Source organism: Stegodyphus dumicola, chromosome 9 (genome assembly GCF_044657685.1).
Source record: "Stegodyphus dumicola isolate Sdum_Otavi_A_Nest chromosome 9, ASM4465768v1".
Classification (NCBI taxonomy): Eukaryota; Metazoa; Arthropoda; class Arachnida; order Araneae; family Eresidae; genus Stegodyphus; species Stegodyphus dumicola.
Window position 1 is genome coordinate 49,182,604 of NC_140776.1, and position 22,472 is coordinate 49,205,075.

Here is a 22,472-nt window from a genome sequence, read left to right on the forward strand (position 1 = left end):
TATACGTATATTTTACTATAATTTTGCGTATATTTTATGAATAAGTATTTTTATTTTTTAATTTTATGTATCTCGATATGTACTTTCTGAAGCTTCACGTTTCTGTGTAAAATGCCCGTCTCATGACTGTACTTCCTGATTGCAGCCAGGCATTGTAACTAACCGACCATAGAAACTGATTATCTTTTTATTCTGCTTCCTAATTTTTCGGCCGGTTGACTTTTACACTCTCTCCCTCTACTGTTATTGATGATGGAACAAGGGAGCGTTAATATTGGTAAGCACTGTGTGTAATCTTGAAAACATTCTGCTTCAGTTTTTTTCCCTTCCACGGTTGTCTACTTCTAGACGGTTAGGAATTCGATAAAAGAAATTCCGACATTCCAAGTGTCTGTTCGTTTTTCTCTAAATATTCTTTATTGCCACAAGAATGCGAAATTTGTTAGAAATTATGAGATTACTGTTGTGTGGTGAAAGAGATATTAGTGCGATGGTGTTTGTATGCTTAAAATGTTAGTATTTTGAAGAGTGTATTACTATAAGAAAACTGTGCTGGTTTGGTAACTGTTTCAGAACAACCCATGTTTCTTTTATGTAAAAGTAGTTTCTTTTGCCTTGACGTCAGCGGCATCTTTTAGTTTTGCTAAAATAAGAAAGATGATTAGTAAACCTTAGTATAAAAATTGACACGCGTACTTTAAAACAAATAATCATTTAAAATTTTCCATTTCAGATTAATATGTATTGCAGTAAGGAACTGTTAAATTTTTTCTCGTCATTTTTATACTTGCAGCTGCAGAGGTTTGAAGAACTTTGGTGTTTTATACGTAGAAGAGAGACGGCAAGTTTTTTTAATTAAAATTCTATTAGCTCTCTATATTTTCCTAAGTTTTTGCAAGTACTCTTTACAATTAATTTGAAAATTAATTGAATTTAAATAAACCTTTTCTACGTTAACTTTCTGCTTTTAAGTCTCATTAAATGTAATGAAATAAAGGTTTTCTTTGAGTATGTTTTGGAATCATACACTGTTGACCTTAGCTGAAAAGACTAATTAGCGAATTCTCGCTAGGTCTTGGAAGAACAGATGACTGCAGAAGAAGGTTTAAGTTACATTTTTATTCGAACTTAAAAAATGCACTCGCTCGGTTCTCACAGTCTATCACTACTTAAGGCTAAGTAACTTAACAGAAAAATAAGATGTAAAATTACAATAACGTAAGATTGGCTACACGACTGGCACCTTATTTATCAAACCGCACACAGCAAAGCCGAACCTAGAATATCAATATAATATAAAGAGAGTGGCTAAGTACCAACTTTTCGCGTACAAAGCTACTTCTAACACACGGCATAATCATAACCCTCCTACTGGAACTCTGATAACCGCTGCTTAAGTACTGATTCCGAACTCACTTAGATTTGAATAAGCATAATTAAAATTTACATTCTGGCAAGAAACTGAAATCAGAAGAGAAAGGAAAGTTTCTAAAACTAAAAATAATTGGTTAGAATAAAATTAAGGTCTTTACAAGGCATTGAAACACACTGAAAACAATTTATGAAGTATATTTGATGAATATGTTTTTTTAGTATAGCTTATCTATTCCAATTTTAGTCTAATTATTATTATTAGGGCCAACTTGTGCCGAACGGCAAAATCGCTGAACACTGGTAATTCGGCATGGGGTCGTACTCGCCGAGCGCGCTGGCTGCATGATTGATTTTCGTGGTTTTCCTCATGTGTAACGAGGATACGAGCTAGTTTCCCTTACAAAGCCTTCCACGAATTCTTCCCTTCCATAGGCAGATAACCCTGGAGTTGCTTTGCCTTAATCAGTTAACCTAACTAACCTAATATTATTAGCTACGAATTGATGATCAAGTTTCAGAAAATATCCATTTTAGGTCTGCATAATTTCGTTGTGTAGTTAAACAAGTATGGGCGTAAACAAGGTTTGGGCATTTCAAACATTCAGAACAATCTACGCTGTGCACTAAATTTTTCATATAGCCTGCGGTGCATTTGTGAATCAGTGTAGCTTTTGACAGGGTCTTTTCCTGAGGTATGGGCAATTTGAGGAGGATCCATTTCCTAGACACTGCAATCGCCATATTCTACCTAACATAATTTCATTTGAAGAGGCACGCGTGAAGAACAAAGCCCATTCCATTTACTGGACAATTCTGAAAATCTGAAAGCATTGCATTTCTTTTTTCGTATCCCTCTTTTGATAGCTTTGGCATGCTTCATAGAATAGAAGTTTGGTTTCCTGTTTGATACTGCAATTGTTTGTCTCGAGTTAACAGTTAAGATAAAATTTCTGCACTCGACGTTTTGATAGGAATTTTCTCATTTATGATATTTCGACACCCTGGTCCATAAACTTTAGTAGTAATACTTTCAGAATAGGAAGATCCAGTATCAATACCCTGTATTATGAGCTATGTCCTAAACCATTTGTACTTTTTGACTCTTATGTTTAAGTTTTGCCTTAAGTTTTCGATCTTTATTTAATTCTGCATAAATTACGGTCCTATAATATATTTGATAATATACGTTTCGTTCTACAAAATTAAATATATATAGTTAATAAATTAAAAACTATTTATAGTTTTACTAAAATTTCAAATATATAAGTTGCGTTTTAAATTTGCTATAATTTATGAAACATTTTTAGAAGATATCATAGTTTTTCTAGTAATCCAAATTTTTATAACTTTGGATTCAGAGTCCATTAAAATAGAAACTGATTAAAGTGGAATAGATCGATTTTTAAAATCTTAATTGTTTGTTGTGTAAAAGTTAAATTACTTGAAACTCTTTTAAAAAATATAATTTCAAATACTCGCTACTCTCTACCTCATTTGAATACCGCCTGAGCCAGAAAATTACATTCTGGCAGATAAATGGAAATTAGGTTGACAATATAGCAATTTAACATAAAATTACTGGCTAGAAACTTAAATTATTCTCTATACACTTGCTAACGTTTACTATTTCCATCCAAGCCATAAAACCTTTCTTTAAATACTCGCTACTTTCTATCTCATTTGAATATCACCCGAGCTCGAAATTTATGTGCTGGCAGGTAAATGGAAATAAAGCTGATAGGATAGCAATTTAACATAAAATAATTGTTTAAAAACTTAAATGATTCTATATACACTTGTCAAAGCTTAATATTGCCAGCCGAATCATAAGTAAGGAAATAAAAAACATCAGCTGTACTTTTAGTTTGCTTGTGAAATCTTCCTGTAATTTTTCCATCAAGGGATAAAATGTTACAGTCGTAGGAACTTTTAAAAAACCTTGTAAATATGTTCAATATTTTAACCACCATTAAAAAAACCTTGGTTGATAAGCGTAGATTTAAAATTGTCCTTTAATTCTTATGCTCATTATCGCATCGTGAATTTAGTATTGACTTCAGTGATAGGCTTCCATCATTCACTGTAGTCTAAATCTGATATAATAAGTTGCATAATTATTGATGATTAATGCATATTCATTAAGCAGAATATGATTGTTCTGTCCTAGATCAGGGTATTATCTAAATGTGTTTAAGTCCTTTTTGCAGTTTTCTAGACTCTGCATTAACCACAGATATTTCTATAATTGACTGTTTCTCTCCCTACATAGACTCAAAGCTGATAACATGGTCATACATATTCGGAATTCTGCGCTTCGTTTTATTTTGTCGAGCGCATTTATAAGGGTATATGACCGTCAAAAATATGATAAGCATTCTTAATTCTTCTGGTCGTAGCGTAATGGGCTTAAAAACGTGAGGAGAGGGGAATATACGCCGCGTTCATGAAAGCTCATTATTTTCGCCTTTAATCTTAGACATCTCTCTCTCTCTTTTTTTAAGAAATCAATATATAAAAATGACAAACTTTTTTGCCCTCGTTCTAAGAAATAAAACATAAAATATCTGTTTTCCGCACGGCAAGAATTGACCTGAGGTATGTAATTTCAAATTCTGAAATTTTGGACGTCATTTTTAATTGCATTAAAAGATCGGTTAATAAATAAATAGAATAATTCAAAATTTATTTTCCCTTAAATGTAATTTTATTAACATCTTTATGCTTTTCCAATAAATGGTATGCCAAAAGAATTTTCACACCATTAAATCATTAAGATTTCAAGGTCTAAAAACGCATTGTTAATATTCTCATGAAATTTTATTATTCTAGAATCGTAATATGGAACAGAAATTCATTAAAATGTAAATATTTTGCTTTTTTAATAAATGTACACAATATAACGAGAAGGCTACGTGCCAATACTGAAACTTGACAAGTGTTTTAGAACACGAATTCCATAAGATTCTGTAAGTAAGATCGCCATTTTAATAAAAAAAATTCCAATTGATCAATATTTTTCATAGAAATCTGCAGAGAAATGCTCATTACATAAATTCTTAAAATCAGAAACATTTTTCTAAAAGCAATATTTTGTTTTTGGTTACAAATGTAGGCAAATATATCGTTCTTCAATTTGTGTACGGCCCCTGATATTTTTTTTACATCGAATACAAAATTTTCCTGAAGATAAACGTAGGGACAGGAGCAACATGTAAAAAGCTAGATTCTTTCATTTTTACAAAATTGATTTCTCTAAATTTAAATATGCCAAAACACGAATATATAATCTTTGTAATTGGAAGTATATATCTACAACCAACGGCTGCGAAAATAAAGGCCAGTTAAGGTTTTTTTGTGGGCACTATGTATCGCTCTATATATTATAGTGCTTTCGCCATAAATATAGTGTATTTACAGATATTAATATGTAGCAAATAACATTAAAAATATATACAAGTATTAATATACAGTGAACAATATACTACAATAGGTACAGGAACATATATTGGAATGAAGGTATGAAATACAGTATAAAGTTGGGCGAAAAAATTGTCATGTTAACATAAAATTTCGCTCTGGAAGTGCCCATGGCAAAATATTTTTTCGTTGGGGGGGGGGGAGGGAAGAATAACCATTCTAACTACTTTACTTTGTTAACGCCTACTTTCACAGCAATAAAATTAATTTCATTTTCATGATATACATAGAAAGGTGTATCGCATTTTTTCTCCTTTTGCGTGTAATCAACTTTTTCGTTTACAGAAGTATACTTATTTAATTTTAAATTAATTTATAATGCTTTAAAACAATTTTACAATATATATCTTTTAGTGGTGCTTTGCATGTGTAACCCAATAATCGTTCACCAAGTCTGAATATTTGTTTTGCCTGCAACCATCTTAAGCACGCAGTGAAACTAGATTTACAAGGACTGAAAAATTGAAGGAAAATTCGGTTCGTTCAGTTCCTAGCTGTATCTTGAAAATTCTTAGCTTATTGCTTAGACTTTATAAAGAAGTTTTAAATTTTGTATAATTAATTTATAATATGAAGACCCTAAAGTGGTTATCAAGATAAAAAAGTTATCAAGATAAAAGAGAATTTGCTGAAAACTGTACATTTTAGTAAAATGTTTCGAGTATTAATTTCTCATCCGGTAGAAATTAGTAATTTAGAAATTTCTTAGTTTCAATGATATGTTCCCAGAATCTATCAAAAACAAAAAATCTCTTTATTTAAGTATTTAAAAAATATATGAACATTTATTACATCAACTATTTAGCATTTTTTTAAATTCTATTCAGCATTTCTACATTCTTCGATTCGTTATATTTACTATTCTAAATTCATTCGTGAAATTCTGCTGACTCATCGCTACTTTTAAATAACGCGGTACAGTTGCAGAATATTTCATATTTTTTAAAACCCGACGATTTTACATAAAATAATACGTTAAAACTCATCTTTTCTAGCATATTATGTTCTTTTATAATATATCAAATTGTGAAACGGTAAATTTGCTGAATAAAATTTCTTGGAAAAAAATTATGAAGAAAACTTCAGAAGTACAGCTTATTTTAAACAACGCTTTGGAGAAAAGAGTTAAATTGGCGCTGATCCATCGCGTTGTGGAAAATCTTATCTCCAAAACGTAAGTGATAGCACTTTTTGCCGGAAGTTTAAACGGTAATATAAACAGTCTGTATTTGTCATGTTATATCAATGTGACACCCTATTCTTATTATATCGTAATCGACGACAAATGTTTCGAAAAGAGTCCTAGGAGAGACTCTGGCTGTTTCTACCTACTTCAGTACAGTAGATCTCTGATTAACCATAAAATGGGATGTAGTGTATATGCTGAATATAAATATTTAGTTATTTAATTAAAACAAACCTTTTTTAAATTTACGTTTTATGTTTTGGATCAAAATTCTGACTCAGAAAACAATAACTGGAAAAAACTCAGAAAACATTAACTGGAAATAGTTCAATGGGAATAACAGATTAAGTAATTATATTTACAGACTTCATCTACAGTTTTATGTCGCGAATAACACAAAGGGTGTTTACAAATTAATAAAACGATTTCGGGGCCGTTTAATTATGTTTAAAATGTAAATAGTATTTTTTGAATGTTCGATGTGATAGCCTTTTTTCTGGCTATATAATATTTTGTAAGTCACCATCGAGAATTTCATAATAGAAGGCCTTTTTCTAAAGTTTCAGCAGTATATTTTCCATTCCTTTTCCACTACTTTCCAGAATCCATCAGTCTTGATGGGTTTGCGTAAGAGCTCTTATCGAGAGACCAAAGGCGGCTATATAAGTAAAACCTTATATAACCTTATATAATTATATAAGTAAGCTTCGCTGAAATACGCTGAAACATATATATGCATTACCTGCATCTGGATACAATCTTCATTTCTTCAAGGAAATGCAGTGGTACCTTTCGAAGTATGACCTTGTTGCTTTGTCTTGATGAAGTTTCACTCTTTGAAAGTCATTAGGATAAAGAAATCGAATTCCTTCTGTAAATATCGAATGTAAAATTTTCTCTGGATAGTATATTGAGTTGATTCAAACATTTTTTCCCACACTTATTTTTTATTTCTCATTACAAGAGAATCCTGCGACAGTCATAAACTCCTTAATGGAACTTTCTTTCCATTGACAACATCAGATTGGTACATTTTGTTCTCTTCATTTATAATAAACAGACCTTTTCATTGCAATCGTTTACGTAAACCTGTGCTTCATCAAGGGGCACAAAGTATTCTTATGTATCTCTGTTAAATAGTTTTCATGCAGAGTTCTACGAATTGTTTTGAAATGACTTAGAAAATGCTGCTGGACATTATATGTTTTTTAGCCTTTTTAAGTTGTAAGTCTTGGTTTATTATATTCGTTACTGTTGCTAAAGATGTGTTTAAAGACTGTGCAATTGGTTTCTGCATCGGCGGATTTTCTCTTTCTACCAACGATTAAAGTAATGATTGACAGTTTTTCGTTTTCCGATTGATGATGTTGCTTATACTTGAAAATTTTAATATTATACTTGAAAATTTGAAATACACTTGAAAATTTTAATATTATACTTGAAAATTTGAAATACACTTGAAAATTTTAATACCATTCATTTTACAACGTTTTTGAATTATGGGACAGGAGTATTTCTCATCGGAAAGCGCAGAAATATATCTTTCAATCCATAACTTGTTTACTTGCGACATTTTGAAAGAAGAATAAATTTAAAAGTAGCAGACGGTATTTCTCATTTCACATTAAGTTATTGCCAAAACTTTTACTCCAAAAGTTTCCTTTTTTGTTAATTCTTTATCGAAATCGCTCTAAAATCTGTAAAGCCCGTTTGTGAAAGCGTGGAGCACCCATGAAAAATTTTAAAATACATTTGACAATGCACTTGAATAAATAAATTTTGTTATTTAGACGCCAGACGCTTTTATTATTCGCGGCATAGAATTGTAGAATTTTTTAATGTATTATTTCCATTAAACCATGTGATAAATTATTTTTTCCCTTTTAGTGCATAAATTATCGTATACATATTAAATAAAAGCTTATTGTATAAAAATCTTTTCTAATGGCATTTTTGTCTCAATTACACATTATAAATAATGAAAATTTTAGTCATTATGAAAACATAAACAATGAGACTTGTCCGATATGATTCCGATAGACAGTTTTGACCTTGAAGTGAAATAGATGCACATTCGCAGATTCGGTGCATCATTTCGGTAAAGAAAATAAAGCGATTTCTGTCAGAACCTGTTCAAATAAACATTTTCTGTTATTTCTGGAGCCGAAATTTCATGAAAGCCTATTTGTGAATTTAGAAACTTTAGTACATTTTCCACCTTTTTGGGGGGGACAGTAAAACAGTTGTTTTGACCTTTTCTTTGTTAAGTGGATTACCGACGTTCCAAAAGAAAGGCTTCAAAATTGTGGTTGTTTTTGGCTAGATCGTTTCAATTGTCTAAGGCAGAGAATAACTTAAAAGCTAAGATAAGAACGAAAGTTTCTAGGTGACATATCGTACTGTGGTATGACGGTTTAGTTCTTCGATGATATCATTTGGTAGCTCGTGATACATGAGTGAGTAAAATTTAATATTTTATTTCATAAGTCAGTTCCACAGATTTCATTTTGTTTTTCTTTATAGTGTGGAATAATTGCTTTTAATTTTTATTGAGAGGTATTCGTAATTCGGCAAAACATTCAAAAAATAATAATATATGATTTGCTCCATCGATATCAAATTTAAAAGTAAAGCTTGTCACAGTAGTATCATCATGAATCATCTGTACGATTTCAAGTTCTTGCGACTTCGCACTTTTAATTTCAGGCGCTCAATCTAGCTGTATGCAGCTAATCTTCGTTTGTAAATGTACCATATGAAACATATACTATTAACTTTCAAATAATAGATCTTGTGAACATCGAAATGTTTTCGACAAAACATTGCATCACAGAATTGATTATTACTTGTATGATAAATATTAACATTCATTATTTTTAGTGCTATGATTAAATTTTTACAAAATTTATCCAAATTGCTTTTTTTATTTAATTACATTTTATTTTAATTTTGGGGGGATAACACATAAATTGGATACATTTTTACTGATATTAAGATAAATTGACAAGGTAAGAAACCATGGATAAAAAGCATCAGCTTAATAAATGATGAAGGGTCATAAATGATGAATAAAATTCATTCCCACAAGGTGGTTCAAATTAAACAAAATTCAATCAAGGAAATAAATTGGTGAAATATAAGCGTAAGAACTGTAAATTCATGTGAAAAGGAGGGAATAATGAATGATTTTTTTAAGTCAGAGATTCAGAGGTCAGAATGCGATTCGATTTCTGAAGTAATCAAGTAAATAAAAAGTGAACTGAATTTAAAAAAGTCTAAAATTATAATTATGGGGTAATTCGACACAAAATCGTAAAACAAAAATAATAGTCCCTCAGTGGCAAAGCCCCATTGGACTAATAATATCGCAGAGGTAAAATAGGTTCAAATTTATATTTAATTTGAATTCGAAATTTAAAGTTTGGTAGGTATGAGACCTTTTTCTTTGTCGTTGTTGGTTACACTTTATGATTCAAATACATTAACAGCTAAAGTACTAAATTCTTAGACTGGCTTTCTTTCAAATAGTTCTAACATGTTTAACTAGTCGTTAAATAACTTACTTTAATTTAAGCTAAAGATAAACAAATTATGAAAACTTTCTAAGTTTTCAGAGTTTTACCGAGTGGAACGAAATTTGAGGATATATAATAATAATAATAATATAATCTCTTTGTATTATTTAAGAATTTCTAATGAATAAAAATGCATATGTTTATATGTAAATAATTATTAACTTCTGTATTTCCTATTACAGCTTGGTACTTGATGGTGTTTCGATTCTGATAAAATTTTTGTAACTTTGGAGGGAAAATATTAGAAATTATCTTGGCTACGGTTTGTGGAAGCACATCAGTCAGTCTGGTTTTTTTCCTGCGATCATTTGCGAAAAAAAGCTGTTCTTATGTAAATTTATTCCCAGACAAAGCGATTATTCTTAGCGCAAATTTCGTAACTGAGCTCATTTATTTTTTAACAAATACTTACAAAAGTTAAAATCTGTATCTTCAAATCTTTAAATACGACTTATATCACATTTAAAATTAATTAGCTGTATTTTTAAATTTTCTGGTGCGTTATTATGTTCGTTTTTTATTTTAAAATATTCAGATATTTGCGTTTGGGTATAAGTATTTGAAAGATGAATTTGAGAAGGGGGAAGTCCATATTTCATGGAAGAATGGTTGCCAGAGCCTCAAGGAGGTTGGACTTCTTCCATCCCAATTTTCAGGTAGAGCTACCCCGGGGGGTATCCCACCTCTCTTCCCTATCAATAAGCCATACGAGAGGACTTTCGGATCGCCATATATTTAGTGTGGCTCATTGCATTATACATTTACGAACATCAATGCTTTCTCCGGGATTCCAGCCCAGCCTTCCGTATGGCAGTCACTAACTATTATGCCGTCTGGGCTGCCGAAAAAGGGGGGATGATAAATGTTTAATCATTTCTCTCCAAATTTTGTTTTTGAAGGCAGACTTTTTTTTTAAAATTATTTTAAATCATGCCGATACTCATGTCCATGTTATTCGTTTTGCTGATTTCTCATCGGTTTCCCTTGAAAGTTAAGCAAAAGATATCTGCGATATATGTTTATCTTATCATCTTTTAATTCCAGTAAAGATTGTTTAGTTAACATTTATCTCTCAGGAAATAAACACTACTTAAAAATCAAATAAACTGGTTTCCTGGATTTCCCGAAGCTTACCGTAGGCGGTAACATGGGAAGAAGCAGAAACCTTTGATCACAGATAGCAATCTTTCTCGTTTAGTAAATAAAAATAAAAACTCGCCAAACGTGGCGATTGTCTCGCCAACTGCAACGCCCTCGCTCAGTGACTCAGTAGTAAGACGGTGCGGATGCGTGCGACTTGCCCTTCCGTCTCAATTGCATCGTTGCGTGGGGTTCTGAGACGAGCTCTACACATTTCGCTGCTCTTTCGCACCCTTGTAAATAACACAGAGAAATTTTTACATTTTATGTTTTAATTCCTTGATTTTTTTTTTTTTTTTTTTTTTTTTTTTTTTCATTTTCTCTTTTTCTCTCCCGGGAGATTTCCCAGCCTTGCAGGTTAATGAGTGTGTAAGAACGTGTATGCTAGGGGTGTTTAGTCGCTGAAGGTCTGTTTTGTTGTGTTTTCAGAAACATAAACGCATGGATACCTATAAATATGATCGGTTGTTGCTTAGCAGGTGAGTTCGAATCTATTTTATTTTGAACTATGTGTATACTCGGGAGATTTATTAATCCTTTATTTATGTGGTCTATTTAATGAGCCTATGTTATATTTTATTGTTAGACATCTTGCTAGAATTCGTAATGACTTCTGTGTTTTTATTGCGAGCATGTTAAAAATAATGTATGTTCAAATATTTGGAAATAATGTAACTGAATATGAAGTGAAATAAGATTGGCTGTAATTGTAAATTGTTTTAATTGTTGAATTTTGCATCATTTAAAAGCAGACATATGCGTACATGCATGTATTTTTTAACATTGAGAACCTTTATAAACACGGCAATATTATTTGAACTTAAATTTCTAATGCACTAGCACAGTCAGAGTATCTGATGAATGGTGATATAATTCATTATGGGAGAACACACGACAGGTGATGAATGCATTTATATTCGGCTTTAAAATAAATGCAAAATATAAATATACATTTTCAGTTTATTGTTGGGAAATTAACAATTAGGACAGTATTTGTGTTTGACTTTTTTATGTACAAGCGCAGTTGCAATCTCTTGTGAATGGTTCATGGTTCATAATACATTATGCAAGCATACGACAGCTACATGCTTGAGGGAATGAATAAGTTGGGCTTTAAAAGGAGAGACACCCGTATCGGAATTACATTGGAAAAACTGAGCCGGTGAATATTATTAAAACTAAATTTGATTTCTATCTCCATAATTATTTCAAATTAGAAATTAATACTTCTCATCTGTTTTCCCGAAATTAGTTCATCGTAAAAATTACGAATATTTCAATTTAGCTATTCAATTGTATGCCAGACCTACTGCAAACATTAATTTCTTTTGATTTAAAATAATTTGAAGATGATTCTTAAAAAATATAATTTCAAATAAAAGTAGGTTTGTAATGTTTTTATTATACATAAAACTCTCCGTTTATTTCCTCATCTATAAAACTGCTTAATAATAACTTGTAAATACTCTTTTACTATTAAATGCTAAATACCTTTAATTTACTGTACTAAAATCTTTACTTTTAAATACTAAATACTTTTAATTTTTTTCATAAGGTTATGTATGTGGGTACTGCCTTACCCTTAGTATCTCAGATATGATATTAGTGTTGCGCATGGATCGTGAGTATGTTATTAATTGCAAGCTTCAAAAAACACAGATGTAACATGAAGTTAGATATCGAAACGAATTTTCACAATGAGCTGATTAACACCTTTTTGTGTGCGTTAATTAAAAAAGGTGTTAATCTTTTGTGTGTGTTAATCGAAAAACGTAAATGAGCTGATTAAGCACAAATAGCTGATTAACACAAAATATGTTAATCAGCTTATTGATTAACACAAAATATGTTAATCAGCTTATTGTGATAATTCGTTTACAAATTATATTTGGAAAATTCTTAATTCGAAGATGTGTGTCTAATCTATTGAATTTAATGTAAAAATAATAATAAATAAATAAATAAACTGAAGAATTAAAATTTTCAGAATGATAATAATAATTGAATAAATTTAAAAAATGTGGATCCACATATTGGTTCGATCATTTCATACTAAAATATTTTTTGATATGCATTATAATAAAAATCACGGAAGTAGTATTTTTTAGAATGTAATATGATTTTAAAAATAAAATTTTAAATCCGTCAATTCTTATAATATCCTCCGTAATAAATATGAGCTGTGTCAAAATGTTTTTATGAGGGAGGGGTCGTGCGAAAAGCAACTGTGTGATTTGACCTGTATGAGTCACTTCAAAAAAGTGACTTAATTTTTTTGTGAGGCTGCTAATGTATTAGTTTGTACGCAGCCCTCACGTGCTTTGACATGTTTCGATAACTTATTACAATAGTTTAGTTAAGCAAAGTTAGTTATAGCTGCTTTATATGAGATTTATGGCTCACATTGTTTTACAAAATTTAACATTTTCAATTCAGCGTTTGTGCTATAAAATACATATATCAGTAAAATACGGGCATTTTATATATGGTGCAGTAATAAATTTATCTTGTATGTACTTAACATGCTTGACGCCCAGCTATGTGCTTTGCAATTAAGGTAGGCTTAACATTTTTCCTTTGCTTCCTTAAAAAGAAACCAATTTTGATTTCAAATGTGTTTTATTTACATGAAATTAAACGCAAAATATTAAACTGCGATAGAGAATTATTAGCCCAGAAGAGCTGTTAGTCTCGAAACGGCATTTTGCATCACTTAAATGCGATATATCACTTTTCAAATTATTGCCGTCAAATATTATCTCCCCGTATTATATTTAAAGGCATTAAATAGTGAAGAATCTGCATATATGTATGCATGTATCTCTCCGTATTAAAAAACAACGGTACATAGAGTCATCAAATTTTGAATAATATAGTCCTCCACCCAAATTTGGGCACCTGGAAGCCCGAATTTGGAATTCCGAATTTGTTTTACTATCTGTTTCATGTTTCGTAAAACGTTAACGAATTTTTGATTAAAAAACTCAACAATTTTAAAACGAGCAGTGGCAGTATGGTAGGAAATAAAACATCTTATCTCCAGCGTGTGAGACTGTCTATCGGAAACTCTAAAGATATGCTGTTTTTAAATATTTTAGCCCTAAGTGGAGTTAGCCCAAATGCTAACTCCATTGAGACTAATCCATGAATATCCATTGAGACTAACATGAGAACGTTATACACATCTTCTGTATATTTGAAAATTGAAAAAAGTATGTAATGTAATTCTATAAAAGTGTTTTTAATTAAATAGATCACGAATTAAATGCATTTTTATTTAAATCAATCAGATTGAAAAGTAAAAAAAATCTAATCCATCTATTGCTTTTCAAAGCTTAGTTTATTATTCAATAGCAGATAGATTAAGTTTTAAAGATAAATGTCTTATATTTTTCCGAATGGCAATAGACTGAAATAAAAGTTGAAACAACGCATTTAGAATAGATGGAAAATCCTGTTTCTACACTAAATGCTTTTTTAAGCTAAAAATAAAAAAACTTCAAATCTTAATATTTCTGCTAAAAATTATTATAAAGTAAGAAACTGTCCTTTGCGCCTTGTAATAATTTCCATGCGTCTTATATTTATTATGTAATATATCTTACGTCAAAATTTGAAAGCTACTACTGTAAGGAAAAAAAGAGGTGCAGCGTAATAAACTTTCAGAGAGGTAGAGAAAATTGAAAGATAACGGAAAAAGGGGGAGGAAGGAACGAAGAGCGAGAGAAAGAGTTCCATAAACTAACTCCTAAAATAAAACTGCGTATTGAATTGAAAATTTTGTTTGTTTATCATTTTCTTTTTCATTTCATTTATTTTTATTCCTCATAGCGAGTCTTTTAGAAGAAAGAAAGAGATTTTATTTGAAAACGAATCAGTCCTTCAGAGTGAAAAGAGAGAAAAGGTAGCACTTAACTTCGTTAGGAGCTCAAGATTCGACGATGATTTTTAGTGAGGAAGAACCACTCTTTCAAAAAGACGTAAAAATGTTAAGGAAAAAATTTCTTATCGATCTAAACCGAATGCTTATAATTCTCGTTAGCCTACTTATAATCCATTGCAAACGTTGGTTTTATTCATGGCCTTTTTAATCGTATATTCACCTTTTTCAGAATTCCTGCGAGCGTTAATATTTCACTTTTTTCAGCTTCATCATTTCATGCAAAATAAAACTTCAAAAATTTTATATGATAGCCATCATTGACAAAACGGTCCTTCTTCACTGTATATTCGGATTGTGATAATAAATATTTCTCATTAGTAACGGGAATTAATAAAGCCAGGATATGATTTCGCATGATTCACTTTATCGCTATACCCTGGAGTAAAATCCATTAATTGCCTGATACCGTACGTCTGATTTGCTTGTAATGAAACGAAATTTTATATTTCTCGGTAAATGTCATTTTATGTTTTTACTAATAGGAATGTATCATTATTTTATATATATATATATATATATATAAATGCTGTAAATCAATATCATTAGCGACCGGAAGTGAAAATTTTGGCACTCCTGATTCTTGATTTGAAAACGATAAAATTTATTTTTAAGTAAGGTTTTGCATCTTCCAGTGTGAACAATAAACCACCTGACATTTACAAAAGAGTTCTTTGACTGTTTTCTTATTCATCATTTTGTTACGATGATAGTTGTATTGCGTTAATAATTGAAGATATTTCTATGTTTGTTTTTTCCTTTGTGTGCGTAAATAAGTTTGATGCACTTATTATCGTTTTAATAATTAATCATTTGGAGAATCTCATATGGTTAACAGGACAGAACACCGCTAGTTCATCTCGGATTTGATTCCGTGCAAAGAGTTCGACTGCACAGAATTTCGTAGTTTTCCTGTATGTAATAACGTAAATATGAGCCAGTACTCCTAGAATGACCTTAATGAAAATAGCCTCTTAATACAAACAGTCCCGGAAGGCCTTTTTTATGGTCAATTAGCTCTCATTTGAGACCCTCAGTTTGTGAGGTATTTTTTCCCTCTTTCTAGCACGCCTTTGTGATGTAACGGAAGCACATTCGGCGCGTATTCGAGAGGTCTAGGTTCGTATGAGTCCCGGCGAGGTCATTGCACATGTTTCACGTCTCCTGCTTCAAAATTAACCTAAAGAACTCTATTCTGAAATGTGGTGTGCGATGAATCGTCACCACCAGGATTGGGTGATTGCGTCCCCTAATTCCCAGTCGCCTTTTAAAAGGGGGAGTATATGAGATATTTTCTCGCTTCATCTAGCACGCCTTGGTGGTGTAACGGTCTAGGTCTAGGTTCGAGTCCCGGCGAGAGCATTGCACATTTTTCACGTCTACTCCTTCAGAATAACCTAATGACTCTACAAGTTGATTTTAACGATGATATTTGTGATACGTATGCTTTCTATCATAGATTCATGTATTTCAGAGCAAACCTTTGTGAAGGACTTTTAAGAGAAACTGCCTCGCGTTCGCATTTGACAAACCTAACAAACGCCCCATTCATTTTAGCATATTTTAGTACCGATAATAAAGTCAAGACGAAATTACAAATATTCCACAGCTAAATTCTTATTGGTTGGCCTTATTGGTGAGATGCGATTTTCGGTTATAGGAGTTTATAAAAGCCTGAAAACGTAATTTAACAAATTATTCTTCTATGGAATGCTTTATCTCTGTCAAATTTAATTAATGTGTGTTAAAACTGGCTTCGGTTTTCACAGTTTTCAATTTTTGTTTTTTTAAATTGTGACCAATAATGAAACCATAGTAAACCTGCGTTTATGCATCTGATGGTTATTTTGGTGAACTTACATAACGTACAGTAGCCAACAGTAGAACATACGTAGCATACAGTAGAACATTAACGTGCAAACACTGTGTAGTGAGGTCAAATCCTAAAACGCAAAAGTTTCCAACTGCAGCAGATTTTTCGATTATATTCAATCTTTCAATTCGAATTCATATCAATTTGTCGTCTCATACAAGTGCTCCTCCTTATGGTGTGGCATGAAACATTGTCATTTTACAAAAGCATAAAATCTAAGCTCAAATAGCTTTACTTAACACACAAAAAAATCACTTTTCAAAATATTAAGCATAAAATAAAATTTGTTAAAATTAGAAATGTCTTAACTCTAAAATTCATTTTATGTGCCGTCAGGATGTAATAGTCAACATAACTAACTAGTAATTCTAAGGTCTTGGTTTCGATTCCTCAAATGATTTAAATGTGATGCCCTTTACAATGGCTCCCGAACTAAACTTTAGTTGGCAGTGACTCATTATTAGCTTAAACTGTCCAACTGGGCTTGTCTCCTCGTCACTAGTCGTATAAGAACTTAGTAGCACACCTAGCTACACTGAAAGAGACCTGGATTTCGATTTCGGCCCAGGAAACCATTGATATTTTACGATTACTGCTGCTCCCCTGCATAAAAAACAATTTAAAGTCTGTAAAAGTTATTGAAAAACGTATAAATATTCACCGAGTTTGGAAAATATCCGCAAAGATTGTCTTTTAGCTGCGAGTGTAAAATGAATCAAATCTAACGATGTATTTACTTGAGGTCCAATAGTTCTTTTTATCCTGATTTTGTTGTACCAAGCTTTAATTCATAGTGCATTCACTGAACAATAAAAATCGTTTCATTAAGATCGAAATTGCGGAATAAAATGCCGAAACTGCTGTTACCATTAATGTCAGCGGTAAGTATTGTGTTTAGAAAAAGCATCCAGATCAATTCAGCTGAACTGTTTCTGCAAACACTTTCAGCTTAGTAGTCATGGCAACTCGTAATACTAAATTTAAGGAGCATTTATAATGGTAATTTCTAGATAAATAAAACAGAATACGGTCTGAATTTTAAGCCGAACCGAAACAAAACATTTTACTGTATTTTTTTTATTCATTTTCCGCATGAAAAACCCACTCTTTCTGAATAATCTTGGCAATTTAAATAGTATATTTCGGGAATTTAATAAAAATGTGATTTAAAAGACTGGGAAAACTCGTTATTATTTCAGGGAATTTTATTTTTTCTATATCTTCTGTGAAATTGCATTTTTGTTACTATACTTTATTAAACTTCTGTCGATCTCACAGCTCATAAAAAAGTGGGCGCTATACGGTTGCTAGGCAACGATCTTATGACTAGAATGATCATGAGTAGTAAGTGCGCGTGACTACTTTTTTTAAGCAATTTACAACTTTTTTCCGAGGGGAGGGTAACATAAAAGTGGAGCACAGTATTCTTATTTTCGACCTATTATTCTTTTTATTCCTTAATAGAGAAGTATTCAATGTTTAGGCGAATCTATGTAGCATTGTTATATAGCTATAGTTTAGTTTCTTTTAATAATGTACAATGATAAATGACATTTCTATTAGAGTATAGATTCTCTCTGTGTTTAATATTTATATTTGATATCGCTCGATGAAATTGCGTATTCTGTATCAATTTTCATTGATGTTAAAATATTCTTACGGTGAAATCTGATTTATTTTTTATTCACGGTAATAGCTTTAATACCCATTTTCATACCCCTACCCCAATGGCTAGGCAAAAAGTTACGAAGAACTAAAATCTTATAAACAGAGGCTACAACCAATTGAACTAATAACAAAAAGACCGAAGTCATTGCCTAAAAAGCGTTCTTGCCTCCCAGTATTTCAATTCTTCTGTAAGACCACGAAGAGCCCCACATCGGAGCAGGTGGTCAATGTCCATTTCTTCTGCAGAATCACAAAATGGGCAAATAAGATCGCTTGAAATGCCTATGCGGTGCAGGTGGGCGCAGAATCACAAAATGAACAAATAAGATCGCTTGAAATGCCTATGCGGTGCAGGTGGGCGGCAATACAATCATGTCCTGTAGGCAGATGGAAAGGCGCAACTGCATTGCGTCTTGGACTATCGGGCATAAGAGGAGAACTTAACATTCTCCAACATTTTAAGGTTAGACGAGGCTAAAGATCTCGTAAGATATTAGATGTAAATAACTTTTTTAAAAACAGTTTAATCCTCCAATAAGAAATTCCTGCATTAGGATGTTGTAGTAAGCTAGCCCCTCTTTTTGCTAGGAAGTCCGCTTGTTCATTGCCCCCCCCCCATTTTCATGCTATTATAGACAATTTAACTCAGACTGATAATAGATCCTCTGAAGAAGTGTGCCTTTCTATGACTGTTCCGTGGTGCTTCAAAATTCCCAAACCGAATATGAACTAAATATCTCTTGAAATGACTCGTCCCTTAATACCCTTCGAAAATGCACTAACTTGTGCATCTTAGCTTTAAGTATGGTCTTGGCTGAAAAGTAAGGGAAAAAATTCATGTTATTGCCGAAAATAAACAAATAGTTGAAAAATATGTGTATAAAGAAAACTACCATAACATAGCATACTGTAGAAACATTAAACAGGTAAATTCACATACAAACAGAGCCTAGTGATGTCAGATCCCAAAACAGAACAAGTTTCCAACCGCAGCAAATTTTTCGATTACATTTAATATTTCAATCCGAATTCATATAAACGCGTTGTCTCATATAATGCTCATCCTAATGGTGAGGCATGCAAAAATGGCATTCTGTAAATGAGAAGAATCTAAGATCAAGTAACTTTACTTAAAAATAACCCCCAAAAATTCATTTTTCAAAATATAGAGATAAAATAAAATTTGTTAAAGTTAAAATATCTTTGCTCTAATGTGATATATATATAAAGAAACTTAATAAGAGGCAAACATTTTAAATAAATTTTTATACCCGTCCTGCGCTATAGCTGCAGGATTGAAGTAAAATAAACTTAGAGCTTAAAAAGAGATTAATTTTTTATTTCTTGTATATTTTTTCGCTTTTGCATTTTTAGTTTTTTAGTTTGTACTACTATGATCCTTTTTAATTTTGAATTGTTTAGATATTCTGTTAAACCTCTTACACAAGAATGTAATTATTAATATTGTTGAGGAATTGCGTTGTTTTGACTCCAATTTGCGTTTAACTTTATATGCACTAAGTTTATATAAATAAATAAAAATTTTAAAAAAATCAAAGTTCTGATTTCAAATACATAGGTACGGGGCTATGCGTGTTCAAAACTTGGTGGCTCTAAGTTTCACCGTCTTTTCCTGGGGTGACGAACTCACTCGCAGATTCTTCAATTTATAATAAAAGAGAAAATGAAGAAAGAAGAAAAACATTCATAAGGGCGCATAGAAAAAAAAATTTCAACAATGAAAGTGTTTCCTGTTGCCCAATTATTGAGGGGTGAATAAAAATAAAAATCTTTACCGATCAAAATTATCCAAGGTATTAAGTCTTCTGGACCGTCCGCAAATATAACTAAGTACAGCTAAACATTTTCGAGTGCGATTAACGGAAGGTGCACCTAACAGTGGAGAAACATTAGTTTAGAAATATTGGCATCAAATTGCCATTTATAGAAGTGTTCAATTTTGGAATTCGTTATTTAATAATATTTATATAGAAATTTAATTTATACTACTCCCAAAAGTCTACACCAATTCCGTTGAGTGGAAGTGTTTTATGTCATATAATTTTGACATTTTTGTATATATTCTTTTAATTTATTTTATTTACTTATATTTAATTTGACAGGTTTGTTATTTTAATTTGACAGGTATTTACTTAAAAATTCTTTAATAGGCTAAGGAACTACTAACTAGATTTAACGTTTCTTGTAGACAATTTTCTTGTAAAGACAAATTTCGCGTATTTTTTCTAACGGGTATCACGTGACCGAAACTGTCATAGTTTGAGAGAGCTATCTAATATAATTCATTTTTTTTTAAAATTTTTACTGACATATTTTAATATTTTTAGTTAACAGAGACATCAGTTTTTCGAAGTTTTTATATGGCGTCCTGGTAACCACTTCTTTTCTTATTGTCTGTTAACAATTAATTATGGGTATTTTACTGATTTAATAAAATTATTTTGAGCGGAGCGCGCAAAGAAGCTCTTTAGTTAGATTCTCAAAATTCCTTCAAATTTCGATTGCACTGAATGAAGAAGAAAGAAATGAATTTGTTTTGGTCGTACCAAAGTAAATTAATTTTCTGTTTCAAAATTATCTTTTAAAATTATCTATATCATGACAATCTTTTAGATGTTTTAGAAATTAGTGTTTGGGAGGTAGTGGAAGGAAATCGATCAAGTCGCTTGCGTAACTTTTGACATTTGAGTTCTCAACATTCCAAGGTCGTCTCAACTTTAGCTTTACTCTATCAAGATAAACAGACGGAGAAAAGTTTTCGACAGTCTGCTGAATTACCTTTCCGTGCATATTTATCCATTCATATAGTTTTCCTTTGGTTTCCTAGTACGAAAGACCTACAGATGTGGATATATTTGTGCGTAAAGTTTCAAATGTTAACTCAGTCTTTGTTATTTCTTTGGACAGCTGTATTCACTATAAATAATTTGTTTTTATATCTCTAAAAATTGTTCTTGATGTGATAGAAATTTTTTATTGAGTCCATAACCAATGATAAAAAAACTATCATGCTTTTATTCATTAAAATGAGCATTCGCTTTTGTTATCTTTACATTTCATTATCTTATCCGTATTAATAATTGACCAGCCTTTCATCTACGTATTAAAATTCTTAACGAGTCGAGTTGTCTCTCCTAAAATATACTAAAAATGGGATTTTGATACACTAAAAGATACTAAAATACGATCGTGAATTTGAAATTCGACAGTCCTGACAGCAGGTTTATTATTAACTTCTTGAACATTGGTTTTCATTGTCAGAGTAATACTATATGTGTGTATAAGTGTGCGTTTGTTTATAAGTTCGCATGTTTACATGTAAGGCTAATTAATATCACATATTGAGATTGAGACAACCAACATTCTGGTTCAACTTTTTATAACTGTCGCCAGTAACAGGGAAACTGTTTTTTAGCTGTTGTTCTGGGCGATTATGATGACCAAAGATTGGATATAGATAATTAATTGGTGCAAATGTGGTACTGGCTACTCTTCTTGTATGGAAGAATATTGTTTCCAGTCTTTCTTTTAATAGTAAAACTGGTAAAAAATGGTTTGAACGGTTGGTGATGTAAAGCAATTAATGTGTGACAGCTACTTAACGAACATCAGTCAAAATAACAAAGAATATGGTCAAAATGAATAGACGGAGAAAACGTTTTCGGTAGTCTGCCGAACAGTTTCCTACAACGGAAGATTTAAATATGTGGATATATTTGCCGCTACCATCCTATTAAAAGGACGGGCAGTTATACATCCATGTCTTCTCCGGGATTTGAACTCGGACCCTTTGGTATCGCAGTCAGGCTCCCATAACCACTATACCGTCTGGGCGGCTCTTATACACAGACATTATTATTACCATTCTGTATGAAATTGTGACAGATAGTCTCAATCTCTTTGCAACTGGAAATGTTAATCAAAGGCAAATTACTTTCGTCTTAATATGAAAAATTACATTGAGCTTATGAGCCGGTCCAGCTAGTTCAGTTGGTAGAGCATATATCTGCGGAGTGGAACCCTTGGATACATTAAGCTTATGAGCCAGTCCAGCTATTTCAGTTGGTGCACCATATATGTGCGGAGTGGAATCCTGGAATACATTGAGCTTATGAGCCAGTCCAGGTAGTTAAGTTGGTAGAGCATATCTGCCGGGTGAAATCCCGGGATATACTGAGCTTATGAGCCAGTCCAGCTAGTTGGCAGAGCATATATCTG

At 31.7% G+C, this 22,472-nt stretch overlaps 1 protein-coding gene across 3 annotated transcripts in view; it reads left to right on the forward strand.

Annotated features, from left to right (window-relative positions):
- The window catches only part of LOC118187381 (rho GTPase-activating protein 26-like), a 349,938-nt gene that overhangs the window by 264,723 nt on the left and 62,743 nt on the right, over positions 1–22,472 (forward strand). Inside the window, exons 1-2 of one of the 3 annotated variants that reach the window (XM_035357594.2) lie at positions 10,898–10,988; positions 11,093–11,231. The exons of 1 other annotated variant lie outside the window; for it this stretch is intronic. The gene's annotated coding sequence lies outside the window, so the exon portion shown is untranslated. Of the gene's footprint in view, positions 1–10,897; positions 10,989–11,092; positions 11,232–22,472 lie in introns of those variants that run through there. One more of the 3 variants, XM_035357595.2, reaches the window with a different exon arrangement.